Source organism: Acomys minous (genome assembly GCF_964271855.1).
Source record: "Acomys minous genome assembly, chromosome: 19".
NCBI lineage: Eukaryota > Metazoa > Chordata > Mammalia > Rodentia > Muridae > Acomys > Acomys minous.
In genome coordinates, this window is record NC_140499.1 from 49,631,992 (window position 1) to 49,648,287 (window position 16,296).

Below are 16,296 nucleotides of genomic sequence, written 5' to 3' on the forward strand. Positions count from 1 at the left end.
CATAGATGCTGTGCCATAGTTAGAAACTCCTTCTTGATACTTAGTGGGTTTGTAAGAATTTAATACTTCCATTCTGAGTTATAGTTATGAGATGTTTCAGTAAGTTATATATCTAGACAACTGGAAGGCAGGGGAAAGACATATGCCACTTGCTTGTTTTCTATTCTCATTAGAACGATACAAGCTTCACCTCTACACAGTGCCCATCCTCCCTTCCAGTGGAGAGGCCAGACCTCCCAAACTTTTGAGAAGTAGCCTCAGATGTTGTGAAATATTCCTGAACTGTAAAACCCTCACTCAATTGTTTCTCCTCTTAACTACCTCCAATTGACAACCGCTTAGAAAGGAAATTAATTTTCTCCAATGAAGTCTTGCTGGGTATATAAACCATACTTAAGGACAGGGCTCATACTCAGCAGTAGATGGCCATCGTAAAGGCAACTCAGTGGAATGCTGGAGGCTTTCTTTTCTTTTCCTCTTCTCTCTTTTGTTTTCCTTTTCTTTCCTCCTCCTCCTCCTCCTCCTCCTCCTTTTGTCTCGTTGTGTTTTCTTAGGGAATTTTGTTTGTACATATATAACTTAGCTTACTACTAAGTATTCAGCTTTCAAAAATAAAATAAAATAAAAAGACAAGTTCACTCCCTCCCTGGTGGGGCAGCCTTGTCAGGCCACAGAGAAAGAGGACTCAGGCACCCCAGGTAAGACTTGATAGGCTGGGATCAGAGGAGAGGGGAGGAGGGCTCCCCCTTTCTGAGAACTATGGAAGTGGGGAAGGGGAAGAGGGAGGGAAGGGGGGACCAGGAGGATACAAGGGAGGGGGCTACAATCAGGATGTAAAGTGAATAAATTTTCTACAGTTGTTCCTGATGATTTTCTTGGATATTTCAAAAACACTGATTCTCAGAGACTAGCAGTGCTGAAGTGCTCATAGAACTTTATGCTATGTAATGGCATATTAGCCAGAATTTAAAAGTATGTATGAAATATCTTACAATATTGGTTTTTGGAAACTTGCCTTACAATAAACTATTTTTAACACGAGAAAACACACACACACAAAAAAAAGCTGAAATGGAGAGAAATTCAACACACAGCAACATAAACATCTTTGGAAACACTGACATTATTATCACAGTAGCAGGTACAAAAATAAGAGCAAATGCCACTAGGAATTTTTTCAAATGAGGAACAGATCTATAGTTTTTTTTTAAACCGTATAATTATTAAATAAATTATTAAATTAAGAGCTTAAGGCAAATTAACACTATCATATTTTAGTAAAAGTAAAAACCAAATGAAAATATCAATTCAGAAAATTGATTCACACCAAACTCTAGTTACCTAAAATAGGTAACATGATACTAAATTTATAACTTTTATTCCTCTCACATTTAAGAAGAAAGAGGGCAGCTCCTGTTCTATCTCCTACATTATCTTGGAGAATAAACTGAAGATGAAAAAATTTAAATGCATAAAATGCCAAAAATAATGTAAATAATCAATTGCCAGACTACAAAATGAGCTTCTAGCAATTGCTGATCTAAAAGCATTAAGAATTGTACTATATGGTGATATGCATTCAATACCATGGCCAGAGCTATGAGCACAAAAAGAATTGTTTTTACTAGAACCAAGTGATACATATTTTTGTGACTACATACACTGTGTTACAGTATCACATAATATCCTTCACAAAGGAATACATGATTATTTGCCTTGACATAGAGACTTATTTTCTACACAAAAAAGGTTTGGAAATAATAGTGAGAGTATGCACTTGACACAGTAAAGTAAATACTTGGTCCTTAAGCAAGCAAGGTCTGTAGTTCCATTGTTCTAAGAAGGAAGGAAGGAAGGAAAGAAAGAAAGAAAGAAAGAAAGAAAGAAAGTAAGAAAGTCAGTCTCATAGTAGTCTACAAGACTTAAGAGGAAACACAGAAGTGGGCGAAGCTACACTATATTTGGCTCCTTATGACCAAGTGAGTAAAGATACTTGCTGTTCTATGCTGACCAATGGTGCAACTGAAATAGAAAATTGCAAGTTCCCTGGGATAAAATGAACAAAAATTCAAATCGAATATGAAACTGATACGACTAATTTATGATTTGTAATTGACTTTTTATTAAGGCATGTTAAGTGTGGTTTGTACACTCAGGGAGACATAGTTATGAAACAAACTCATCATTCCAAAGAAAGGCCACAAAGACCAAGGAAATCATAATTTCTTTTTTTTTTTTTTTGATGTTGTAGAGGAGTTTATTAAATGAGCATGGGGGGGGGGGGTGAGGAGACGGAAAAGAGGAAGGGATACTCCAGAGAGAGAGACAGAGACTTGTAGGCTCAATTTTCTTAACAAATATATTTTATCATGAACTTATTAACCAAGAGTACCTCACTTATAACATGACTAACCTCAACAATAGAAAAACTTTTTTCTATTGTATTAAAGAATATGATAATGAAACCATAAGGATATCAGTTCTTAGGAACAATTGTCCTAGTGTAATCAGCAGGATTTCTTCTACTGGAACCTGGAGCAACCAGAACCTGGAACCTCAGTAGGAGCCTGGAGCCCCGAAGCCTTCCCTTGAGCAGTTCTCTCTAGGAGCGTCTTGAAGGGGCGCGATGAACAACCAAAACTATCCCAGGTCTCCAAAGGCCCCGCCTCTTGTTTTTGGCTCACATTTATATCTCCTCTTAGAATTTGTTCAAGGATGCTTTTCAGCTGGTTAATAACCAGTCTCCCCCACATGATGGTTTGACTTCTAAGGGGATAAACATCACCTGCTCTCTCACAAGTCTTTTTCTCATTCCCCACTTGTGATCTAAACAAAAAACATGTTCATCTCCCTTTCAGAGACAGGAAGAGAGTGGAGAGAGGGAGAGAGAGAGAGAGAGAGAGAGAGAGAGAGAGAGAGAGAGAGAGAGAGAGAGAGGAGAGGGGTAAGAGAGCAAGGTCATAATTTCATTGAGAAGAACACACTGATAAATCCCAAACATACTTCACCATTACTAAAACCTGTACAGTGATCCTTAACATTGTCAATAGGCCAAATGCATCAGCTTCAGCTAATTATGACCTCTCATGATGTGTCATTTTAAATATCAGAGGAAGAAGGACAAATTAAAATATTTTATAATAATAGGGCAATAACAAAAAATTAAAACAAAGAAGAAAGTTGGTAGAAGATATAATTAGGACTATGTATAGGTAATATTGCTAGGATTATATTTACAGTTGGATTCAGATTTAAAATAGACCCATAATACAGACCTCAAACTAAGATGCTTGCCACATTGACATTTTTTTAATTGTTAAGATGACAAAAGCATTTATGCACAAGCCTAACCAGAGCATTATGAAGTTCATTATGAAGCCAGTTCTTCATCTTTCAAAGCTGACAAGGAAAGATATCTTTCATGAGTACAAATACGATTTTGTAGGTGAGGTAAACCTGTTTTTGTTTTGATCCCAAGTGTGGTATGGGGAAGAAAACAGGATGTTTACCACTTTTAGATGTGAGAGAGCAGGATGTTTTTCCACTTAGAAGTTGAACCACTTCATGGAGGCGGAGGGCTTGGTTGTTTCCAGCTGAAAAACATCCCTGAGTAGACAGAGAATAAATATATATGCCCCAAAACAGGAGGTGGGGCTTTTTACTGGGATTTGGTTCTTGGCTGTTCATCCCTGCACTTCAAGAGGCTCCTAAAAGGAACTGTTCCAGGGAAGGCTTCAGAGGCTTTGGGCTCCAGCTGAGGCTCCTGGTTCCAGCAGCAAGTTTGATGGGATTGCTGGTCTGCTGAAATCCTGATGACTGTGTCAGGAGACTCATTCCTAGGAACTGACACGCAGGTGTTACTCCTGTTTTCCTTAACCTCCTTTCCCTCTTATTTAGGCTAGTCGAGTTGTAAGGGAGGTAGGCTCATAAATAATAAAATATATTTGTTAAGAAAATTGAGCCTTGGCCGAGCATGGTGGCACACACCTTTAATCCTAGCACTCAGGAGGCAGAGGCAGGTGGATTGCTGTGAGTTTGAGGCTAGCCTGGTCTACAAAGCAAGTCTAGGATAGCCAAGGCTACACAGAAACCCTGTCTTGAAAAACAAAAACAAACAATAAAACAAAAAGAAAGAAAGAAAGAAAAAAGAAAATTGATCCTACACAATTTTTCCACCATATAGTAACAAATCAAATTTAGCAACACACAGCTGTGAAAAGACAGTGTAGAATGGGATTTATCCATTTGATTGGCATAGCAGCACTGTACGATCAATCAAAATATTTCCCCACAGTAAAAGGATAAGGATCAAAGTACACAATGCACTTAATCAGTACACAGAAGTCTTGTAAAGAGAGCCCATATTAGTGTACTTTTAGATAAAAGTTTTAAGCAAAGGAGGAATTGAAGGTAATTACATTAACTTTTCAGATGACAGTTACAGCTAAGAGCATGTTAATGGTGCCCTGAAAGTGTTTTCCCCATCAGAGCACATGCCTGTCCTCATGTGTTCTACTTAATGATTTATCAGACTCAAAGTAGAAAAAAGGAATCAGAGTACCCAGAGAGTACAGAAAGACTGTGGTTGGTGATGTGGAACATTCTGAATTTGAGCACTGTTTTGTTACAACTTAGAAAGTAAGTTTAATTTATTTTGTTTATATATATATTCTCATGTGTCCCAGTCTGGCCTTGAGCTTCACATAGCTGAATATTAACCTGCCCTTCTCATCATCTGGCCCCCATTTCTCAAGTTTCTGGATGACAGGTGTGCAGTATCATACCTGGTTTATGAGGTGCAGGGGATCAAAGCCAGGAGCACTTTAGGCAATCACTCTACCCACTGTGTTACACCCACAGCACTTATATGGTAATTTATCAAGCTAGTGCACTAAGTTAGTAAGAAAAGTTATCTACAACTAAATGTTTTAAATAAGCATTTGGAAAAAGAAATTTAATAAAAGTCCCATTCGTAAATCATGGGGAAGCATCTCCATTTAAGCAGAAATGTATTGTAATTCAGGTATTATTTTATATTTAAAACAGAAAAGGAAGTAGGAAAATTGAAAAGAAACACATCAGTGTGTGATGACCAAATTTATCGGTTCACACTGCGAGCACAGCTTTGTGAAACTAGACCTCTTGCTCATTTTCATGAGCGTGAGTGTGAAGCCACAGTGGGGCTCGCTATGTGAAGCAATGCACATAAACGTCCCCACAATGAATCAGTAATTCCATTTTCTAGTAAATACATTAAGTTTCTAAGCCACAGGGACTCAGTGTTTCATTGTGTTGTTGTGCAGGTATTTAGTTAATTCAGGACATGGGTATGTTGGAGGAGCTATTGGTGTTCTGTTCAGGAGGTTGTCTCCTGTTTGTTTGATTTTTTTTTTAAATGAGACAAATTGCATATCAACTTTGAATTTTGGTTCAAAAAGGGCAAAACATAAAATAATACTCCTATTTTAATTTTCTTCCCCTGGCTTCTAAATAAAACTCATCACTTAGGAATTTGCAAATGCCAACTATCAAATGGTGAGTGAATGTGCACACTCCACATACACAGATATAAACCATAAGTTCTGGCAAATTATCCAAATAAAAATAAGACAGAAAAAAAGAAGTGGTGGGAATTATTATTTATGCAGATATAAAGAACTCTCTGAAACAAAGTGTTTTGGTGAAGACCCATAAGTTATGAGAAAGCTGTAACTTATCTACTCAAGGATTCAAGGCTGAGGAAAAATAGCAAATTATGACGTCTAAAGCAAGTCTATACAGCGAATTCTAGAAGTAGAAGTGGCCAGAGTCACTGGAATAGAGTGAATAAGCACACAGAAGAGGCATTGGGATATAAAGTGGAAGGTTGTATCGGGGCCTGAGGATGGTTTAAAGGCGAGAACAATTTTAGCAAGTCACAGAATTAGGCTGAGCAGCCACTGGTGCTCATAGCAATAGACTCTTAAAAAGTTAGTGGGTTGTTGTTGCTGCTGCTGCTGCACTTTTGGTCTGGCCTGCTCTTGTAACTGTGTTGCTGAGACCACACCATTATCACAAGACTGTGACTAATCATTTCCTGATACATTCATTGCATTCTGATGTGGCTCTCACAGAAGTTTATTTTTCCAACTTTATGGTCATCATTGGGTTTTTTTTTTCAAGATTCCTTTTTGTGTTTTATTTTATTAATATGTATTAATCTTACATTTTCAAATATGTACATAATACATTTTGGTCAAATTCACCATCACCCTCTTGCCCACAACCATTTTATTTAACTAACTAATCCCTGTCTTACTTTCGTGAGGATTTTTTTTTTTTTGGATTTTTTTCTTTTTTTATTATAATTTGTCCAGATTACATCCTGATTGTTATGCCTTAACTTGTATCTTTCCTTTCCCTCCTTCCCTCTTTTGCCCTATTCCTCTCCCCTAGGTCTCTGACAGAAGGGGACCCCATCCCCCACCATATGACCACGGTATATCAGGTCTCACCCAGATAGACTGTTTCCCCTCCCCACCAAGGGGAAGTGATCAAGTTGGGGGCATCAGAGTACATGTCAGAGGCAGTCTGAGCTCTCCCCATGACAGTGGAGAATGGGCTGTCCTTTGGCTATATCTGAATAGGAGGTCTACGTTTACTGCATGCATTGTTCTTGGTTGGTACAGCAGTTCATGCAGACACCCCTAGGTCCAGATGCACCAGCCTTGGTGGTCTCATCTTGCCAAAAACAATTTACAGATTCAATGCAACCCCTCTCAAAATAACTACACAAAAAATTTAAAGATCTTGAAAATCATTTATCATTTTCATATGACAAAAAAAACAGAATAGCTAAAACAATCCTGTACAATAAAAGATCTTCCACAGGAATCTCCATCCCTGATCTCAAGCTGTACTATAGAGCAACAGTAGCTAAAACAGCATGGGTCAGGCATGGGGGCACATGCCTTTTATCCCAGCACTTAGGAGGCAGAGGCAGCTGGGTCTCTGTGAGTTCAGGGCCAGCCTGGTCTACAAAGTCCAGGACAGCTAAGGCTACACAGAGAAACCCTGTCTCAAAAAACCAAAAAGAAAGAAAGAAAGAAAGAAAGAAAGAAAGAAAAAGAAAGAATGTACAAAATAAAACAGCATGGTACTAGCATGGAAATAGGCTGGCTGATCAATGGCATTAATTGAAGACCTAGAAATAAACACACACACACCTATGTACAGTTGATTTTTGGCAAAGAAGCCAAATGCATACAATGGAAAAAGGATAGCATCTTCAACAAATGATGCTGGCCTAACTGAATGTCTACATGTAGAAAAATGAAAGTAGGTCTATATTTATCACCCTGCACAAAACTAAAGTCCAAGTGGATTAAAGACCTCAACATAAAACCAGACATACTAAATCTGTTAGAAGAAAAAGTAGGGAAGAGCCTTGAGCTCATTAGCACAGGAGACAACTTGCTGAACAAAACACCAATAGCTCAGGCTCTAAGAAAAATTAATAAATGGGACCTCATGAAACTGAATGTTTTAAGTTAATAGAAATGAACAAATGAATTTATCCCAATTAGTTTGCTTTTGTTTGTTCATGCATGCAATTTGAAAGAATTTTTTCATTTTTTATTATATTTGAAACTTCAAATAAAACTATAATCCAGGGGTCCATTAATAAATGTCTACTATATTAAATTTTCCTTAATGCCTTAGGTTTTATTTTGTACTTTTGCTTGTTTCAATTTTTTAAATTTTAATTTATTATAATTTTCAGTTTTAAAACAGTAAAGTAATGCAGACTCATATAACTTAATAAATAACTTCATATCTCATTCCCCTGAACTGGCATACATCATATAGTTTTTATGAACTGTTTTCAAGAAAACAACACACTAATTAATACCTGACATTTTTAGAGTATTGCAAAAACTGTAGCAGTTAAGTTAATAAAACATGTATAGTAGCAACACAAAAAGTACACAATAGTACTATACGTAGGAATGATTTCCTACTTAAAACAGTTGTCTTGTTTGGTAATGAGTTAGTGGTTGAACATAGCATACCCACGTAGTCATCTTAGATTCTGTCTCCAAATTAACCTGAATATCTGGTTCCAAGACAGCACAAACTGTTCTGCAATTATCCATGACACTTGAAAAACATCCAAAGTGTAAGAACCAATCCCATCTAAAAAGATAAAAAAAAAAAAAAGTGGGCCCCTGATTCTCCACAAAGTCCCTCTCCTTCCTTCTAATATGAAGAAAGTTTCCAATCTCATTATTTGCATCATGTGAGCCCTTTTCAGTTTTGTGCTGCCTCTGCTGTTGTGCTGATTTCCTACACCAGGCTCTGCTCCTGTTTTCCTTCTCTTCTCTAACAACTACCAGTACATTAAAATTGGATTCAAATTTATTTTGAAAGAAAAACTGTGACAGTTCAACACAGAATGTTGTATCGTTAAAGTTATAATATACCTGTCAAGGTGACAGTTTCTTTTTCAAAAATTAGGACTTTGATCACATCAATTGCTGAAAGGGTAGTCTATATTCGTGTCAGTCCTGTATAATTGTGTGTGTGTGTGTGTGTGTGTGTGTGTGTGTGTGTGTGTGTGTGTGTGTGCTTGCAAGGTTAAATAAACAGAAAGCTACAAGTCTAACATGTAGGCAAATGACAAACGGATTGAGAAAGAAATCTATGAAACAAGACCTTTCACAATAGCCTTAAACAAACAAACAAACAAACAAACAAACAAACAAAAAAGTACCTTGGGAGATAACTCTAACTAAAATGTAACTAAATGTTGCTTTTATTTCCTTAGATATGGGGATGAGATGAGAACCACACACATGCTGTGACTACACCGCTTGGGCTAAGCCCAGAGAATTTCTATCTATCTATCTCTAGGCCTAGGCTTAGAAGCTTCTAGCCTTCACATACAATCTAATCCTCACTAAGCCTGAGCCTTAAAGGCTTCAGCTTCCAGCCTCTGTCTTCTAAGCCAGGCCTAGAATGTTTTTAGCTTTTGAGACTTATTGCAGCATAAGCTCATGCTTTCTAGCTCTTTATGAACTCTGCCAGCTGCTTCAACTAAGCTATTCTGGCTCAAACTTCTCTCCAAGCTAACTGATTCAGTCTGACTTCTTCTCTTGGTTTATAACTTAATTGCTCTGCTTGGAAAAACTGCCTCTGCACTCAATGAATAGAACTGCACGAACTCAACTGTACTCAACTGAACTGTACCAAAGTCAATTCTTAACTCTGTCCCTGTGCTGCTCTTAAGTAGCCTCTCCTTCCTGTCTGTTCTGTCAAATCTTTCTGTGATACATCATTGTCTGCCCCTCAATTAGATGTCACTGTTTCAGAGTAAGAGAATTAAAATTCCTCTACATGTACTTTCTCTTTCTCTCTCTCTCTCTCCTCTCTCTCTCTCTCTCTCTCTCTCTCTCTCTCTCTCTCTCTCTCTTTCTTTTTTTGTTTTGTTTTTCAAGACAGGGTTTCTCTGCATAGCCTTGCTCTCATGGCCTCATTGCCTCCTTGAGTACTGGGATTATAGGCATGCACCAGCGTGCCCAGTTGGCCACACCCTTTTTTAATCCATGGATTTTTATGCCTAGAATCAGAAGGTTCTTGCTTCCATTTCATAAGCTAAAGATAACATAAGTAATTACTCTCATTTCAAATCCAACATGTATGGCTTTAAATAATTGAATATTCCTTGATCTCACCTTCTTACCAGTATAATTGGGGTGCATCAGTCTTTCCTACCTATAGAAAAGCCTTATATAAACAAAGCCATTTATATGGTAGATTCCATTGTTTTTTATTTATTTATAGTTCTTCATCATTATTTTTACATATAAATTCATATTATTACACATATATAATATAAACTACATACAGCAAGAGGAACCACAGAACAATTAGGAATTATATTCATGTTACATTCATAGTGTTTTGGCTGTTTTATTTGGCAACTTTGCAGAAAACATTTTCCTATCTCAGTGAGTCTAAAATTCTGATTGTAACTCAATATCTATCATATCTCATCTCTATCAACTTAAAACATCTATCTAGACGTAAAAACATCTTAGCCCTTAAACAACTAAACTTAATCGTGAAACTTAACTATTTGGTCTTCAACACCATCAGAGACTTGAGAAGGAGTAAAATTAGTTACCTGAGTAAAAAGGAAGTGCAGGCTAGCAGATTCCAAGTTAAAAAAAAAATGACAGAGACAGTTTGCTACCTGAATAGTCACCCATACCTCACTAAAACACTGGAGCATCATCTCCAGCCTTCTGGCCCAGTATATCTGACAGACATATTTGTGAGGCAGGAACTATTGAAGGCTTCCTTACCCTGTCTTGGCCGAGTTTGGCCGTTGACTCTGCCTGTATTCAATCTTGCCAAGTTTTTTTTTTTTTTTAACAAACTATTTCCTTATTAATATTATGTCAGAGGCCTTCCCTAGCATGGAGAGGAATTAGGAGGGTCTTTGCTAACAGGGCAGCTGGCAAAGGAGATAAGGAGTCAGCAAGGGGAGAGAGTGAGCCAGGAGTAATGGTCCCGGGAATCTCATAGCTGACTGTCTAGCAATCGGGCAGCTTCTGTGACTCTGACTCTCTAGCAGCCAGGCCCGTTCTGTTCTGTGGCTCTGATTTTCTAGCAATCAGGTGCTTCTTTATTTATTCAAGTTTCACAAAACAAAGACAGACTAATGATTATCCAAGTGGTACAGAGTATGTGTTATATTGTCCATCCATGTTCAGAGTTACAAATTCAGTTACAATTAGAAAATACACACAGAACAGATTTTTATTATTATTGGCCCTATAACTCTAATATAAAGAATACCTCCAAAGCAAGCACATTTAATATATGACAACCTACTTTTAAAAAAAGGTTTATAGATATAGATATAGATCTAGATATAGTGTTTTGCCTGCATGTACACCAGAAGAGGGCACCAGATCTCATTATAGATGGTTGTGAGCCACCATGTGGTTGCTGGGAATTGAACTCAGGACCTTTGGAAGAGAGCAGCCAGCTTAACCTCTGAGGCATCCCTCCAGCCCCCTGACAGCTCACTTTTTAATCTGCCAATGTTTGTAGTATGAGAGCACTCCAAACAAACAGAAAATATCTGAACAGGTCTTTTTGTGAATAGCAAATACTAATACCTAACTTCATTTGCTATATTTTCATCATCTATGCTACAGAGTGGGAAAAGTTTCTTTTAGTAAATCTATCTTATTTACTGCATTTCATTCCTTCAGGAGTTTACCCCATACAACCTCCTATCTTTAAACTACATTATTTAGAGACCCATGAGTTTTATTGTGTATATATGTATGTTTAGCATATATATATGCATTATTTCAGTGTGTGTTTAATGTGTACACTCAATTAAGTGCCTGTGGGGTTTTATTATTTTAATTTTTGTGTTCATTAATGTTTTGCTTGCATTGGGTGCCAGATCTTTTGGAACTGGAGCTGCAGACAGTTGTGAATTGCCATGTGGGTAACTAGAAATTGAATGCAGGTCTTCTAGAAGAGCAGATGGTGCTTTTAAAAGCAAAGCCATCTCTCCAGCCCTGAAAGAAGTCTGTGTTTTTAGTGTGAGTGTTTGTGTGTGTGTGTGTGTGTGTGTGTGTGTGTGTGTGTGTGTTTGAGACTGAACTCCAGGCTCCACTTTTATTACAGTAAGACTCTATCAATGAGCAGTCTCCCTGGACGTCCCTCCCTTTTTAAAAAATTAATCATTTTTTAATACTTTTGTTTTATTACACATGTATAAAACAAACTACATACAGCAGGGAGAACCATGTGACAATCATGAGAATAATGAGTTCTATACATGTTACATTCATAGTGACTTGGCCATCTGCATTCGTCCCATTTGAAGTAAGTGTTTTTCCTGTCTTGTTGGGTCTAAATTTCCGAATGAAATTCAATATCTATCCTATCTCAACTTTAATATCTTAACTTCTTTAACTTAATCTAAGATGATCTTGTTCTCTAATCAACTAAGTTTGGTTGTAAAACTATACTATCTTGTCTTCAATGCCCCTCAGAGACTTGAGAAGGAATAAAACTTAAATTCCTGAGTGAACCAGCAGTGTGGGTTAGCAGCTTCCAAATTGTACAATTTGACTTAAGACAGTTTACCTGTCCTGACCAGTCACCCAATACACTTTGTAATGTTGGAGCCTCATCTTCAGCTTTCTGGCCTAATATCTCTGCCAGACTTGTTTGCAGGGCCAGAACTATTGAGGACTTGCTTACCCTGACTTGGCAGAGTGCAGCCGTCGACTCTGCCTGCATCTAAGTTGCCCAATTTTAGGCAAATTCTGTTTGTGGCAGGAACAAGGACATTTTCCCCAATGGTTGGTTTGCCACCTTTGAAGCTATCTCCATAAGGAAGTTCTTTGAAGTTCATCATCTTCTTTGAGGTTGGCTGGGTATTGTCAGGAGTTAACTTGTCTAGTTGTCGAAGAAATTTAGGATTATAAGACAACTTTAAATGCCATATTCTGTGTGTCTCTGAGGCTTTTGAAGACCTTATTCAACTAATTTACCACGTATATTGATAGAGTAATATCTATCTGTTAGACTTAGGATATGTATTCTTTTTTTTTTCTTTAACATTTTTTATTAATTTATTCATATTACATCTCAATTGTTAGCCCTTCCCTTGTATCCTCCTATTCTTCCCTCCCTCCTGCTTCCCCCCTTCTCCCCTCCCCTATGTCTGTGACTGAGGGAGACCTCCTCCCCCTATATATGCTCTTAGGGTATTGAGTCTCTTCTTAGTAACTTGCTATCCTTCCTCTGAGTGTTGCCAGGCCTCCCCATCCAGGGGACGTGGTCAGAAAAGGGGCACCAGAATTTGTGTGAGTGTCACTCAACAGTGGAGAATATCCTGTTCATTGGCTAGGTCTGGGTAGGGGTTCAAAGTTTACTGCCTATATTTTCCTTGGCTGGTGCCTTAGGATATATATTCTTGTGTTAAAATCTGCCAAGTATTTGACACGCTCATGTTTTGTATCAGTATACTAAATTCTATGGCAATGTCTTAGATATAACCTTCCTTATAAATAACAGTTAAGGCCTTGAGTTAAAGAGTAGGTTCAATCGTGTAGCTTTTGTTCTATCCTCCCTCTATGATCCTAAGTCTCTCTTTCTTTCCTTTCAGCTCCCATCTCCTTGCCTATGTATGCAAAATAAAGGCAAAGAGAAACATTCCTGCATTTCCCCTAATTTTTTTTTCTCTGTATAAGACCAGTAATGACTTATGACCACCTCCTGATGAGAATAAGCATTTGTAGATCAAGCGAGCAAAGAGCAACCTATACAACCTGCCTGCTCCCTCCACCCCCCCCTCGCCCCACTTTGAGAGAATGAGGCATGCATCGTTCTCTTAAGGTTTTTGTTTGGTTGGTTTGGTTTTTGAGATGTGCTTTCTATATGTACATCAGGCTGTCCTGGAACTCACTCTTTAGACCAGGCTGGCCTCAAACTCACAGAGATCCACCTGCCTCTGCCTCCCCAGTGGTGAGATTAAAGGTGTATGCCACCACCACCTGGCTTAAGTATGTTTATTAATTTAGTCATTAATACCCTTATTTTATTCCAGGAATGGCCTGGCTTGATAAATTGGCTTCCTAGGAACTCCCTATATAGACCAATTCAGCTGATTCTGCCTCCTAAGTGTTGGGGTGATAACCGTGACTCATTGTTCCTTGGTTGTTTCTTTTTTTTCTTTGTTTTTGGTAAATACCCCAGAGTAGCCTATAATCAACACTCTCCACAGAGCTGGCCATGACCTTGATATTCTCCAGCTTTGGCCTCCCTGGTACAATATCCAATACCAGATAATTAATATGTTCATCTAAGGAAGTGAGCAGAAATTTCTATAGGCAATCTTGGGCTGCTTGCCATTGGGGAGACTTCCTGAGGGTATGTTGAATGGGTTCTCTGTGTGGTCACTGAGTGAATATGTAGATCAGCTGGGTAGGGGTCTCAGACCCACAGACAGGCACTACTCCAATACCCTTATTCATATTTCCAGTATTCCAGACCTTTCCTTGGCTGCTCTCTGAGGCATTCTTTTGTTTTTGTTTGTTTGTTTGTTTGTTTGTTTTTGTTTTTTTCAAGACACAGTTTCTCTTTGTAGCCTTGAACTCACTTTGTAGACCAGGCTGGCCTCGAACTCACAGTGATCAACCTGCTTCTGCCTCCCAAGTGCTGGGATTAAAGGTGTGAGCCACCTCCACCCTGATTCTTCTGAGACTTTTTGATTCTGTTGCTCAGATAGGTCCTCATATATCCTACTCTGACAACCTCTATGTAGCCAGATTACCTTGGACTTCTGTTCCTCACACAGAACAGAAGCCTCCCAGCTGCAGGAAGTATAGGTGTGCATCACCATGCCTTTGATCTCCTGAAATATCTCAGGACCTTTGGAGGGATATATCTGATGCTCAGGGATGATTTCCTGTTCCTGGGGCACAAGATTAGATTCCTGAATCCAGGCCCAGCTCATGATCTACCTCCTTGTAATTACAGCAGATGGAGAGGTGGAGGCAGAAAGACCAGAATCCTGTTCTGCATCATTCTCCTATATATAGTCAATGTGAAGACAGCCTGGAATACAACCTGTCCTGTTTAAGAAGATGGAATCGTCTTTAAAAAAAATTCTTTGAAGCCAGGAGTGGGTGGTTCATGCCTTTAATCCCAGCACTCTGGAGAAGGAGACAGGTGGATCTTTGTGAGTTGGAGAGGCCATCCTGGTCTACAAAGTGACTTCAGGGCAGCCAAGGCTACACAGAGAAACCCTGACTCAAAACAAACAAACCAACCAAACAAAATACAGTTCCTTGAGAACTGTTTTTGTATAGCTGTGCAGTGAAAGGGAGAGAAGCATGGACTTCAGATGAGCCCTGCAAGTATTCCATCATTGAGCAACGTGTTCAGACTCCATGCAGAGTCAGAGCACAAAGGAGCTTATGATGCAAAAAGGCTAATTGACCATTGCAGGAACTAGAAGAAAGAAGAACCAGCCTGTAGGATTACCTCCCCCAGGAGTTAGGGGAAGGGTCAGCAATGGAAACATGCAGCCAGACCAGAGATCAAAGGAGTTTGTAGAAACTGTGGACTGAGCCAGGGATGGAGATGGCCTGAGCCGTCTCCACTCCAAGTCCAATCAAAAGGCAGGATGGGATTAGAAGTCTGTTTTTCATGCTTTTACTTGTGGTTGCTTCTCAGTGCTCCCTGTGCTCACAAATCACAATGTGCACTTAACGTCATTTCTAACTCCCTCTGGGTCACTAGAAGACCCCTTCTGATCAGTACAGTTAGCAAATGTGGCCAAGGACAACAGAAGAAAAGCCAGGTTTTATTGTTTACGAATACCAAATAGCTGACTATTTGGGAAAATGACTCAGGTTCATAACGAGTTTGAAACCAGCCTGGGCCATACATATAGGGAGTTCCAGATTGGTCTGGAAATGAGGTATAGAGGAGGGAAGATCAGGAGTTCAGGGTCATCACTAGCTAAATAACAAAGACTAGACCAGCCTGGGTATATAAGACACTGTGTAAGTAAAAAATAAGAAAGAGAAAACATTTTAAAGGGTCTTTGCATCCTTTGCAGTCCTGGGTTTTGACACTGTATCTTAAATGTGGTGGGGGTGCTCACCAGAGAAGATTCCCTTGGGCATGGGTTTAAGCCAACAGAAAGTCTTTGTGAGCCAATCCGGGACGACAGTGGGTCGTCAGGATCCCAGTGAGCACTGAGCTTTCTCAGGGCGAGCCTTTAAGCACAAAAGTCAGTTAACAAGATCAGCTGTCCGAAGAAGAACCACAGAAGCTCAAAAACAGGGCCACTACATTGTGAGACTTACACAGAACTGTATGGACTTTGATGATTAGGTCTTTGTTTTAGCTTTGGCAGGTGGTGCTGGCTACGTGCTGAGTAGTACAGTCTGAATGGTACCTTCCATCATGGAGTCAGTTATACTAATGTCTAGGGACCTACTGAGTCTGCAGCCCTGTTACATGAAATAATATTTTTATACATTCTATAGAGAGATGCCTTGAAAGGGATTCCAGGGAGCTGGCACGGGAGATCCAACGGCAGCCAGGAGAGGAAAGAAGGGTCCTATTTGTGGCCTTCAGCGGGCAGAGATTTCTGGCTGAGAGAGGAGGGGCCTCTGAGTTCATTGGATCAGAGAAGGCACTAGAGAGAGAAGAGCTGTGCTACTTTAAGAAGTCAGTTCTGTTTGTCCCACTGTACCTTGGGCCTGT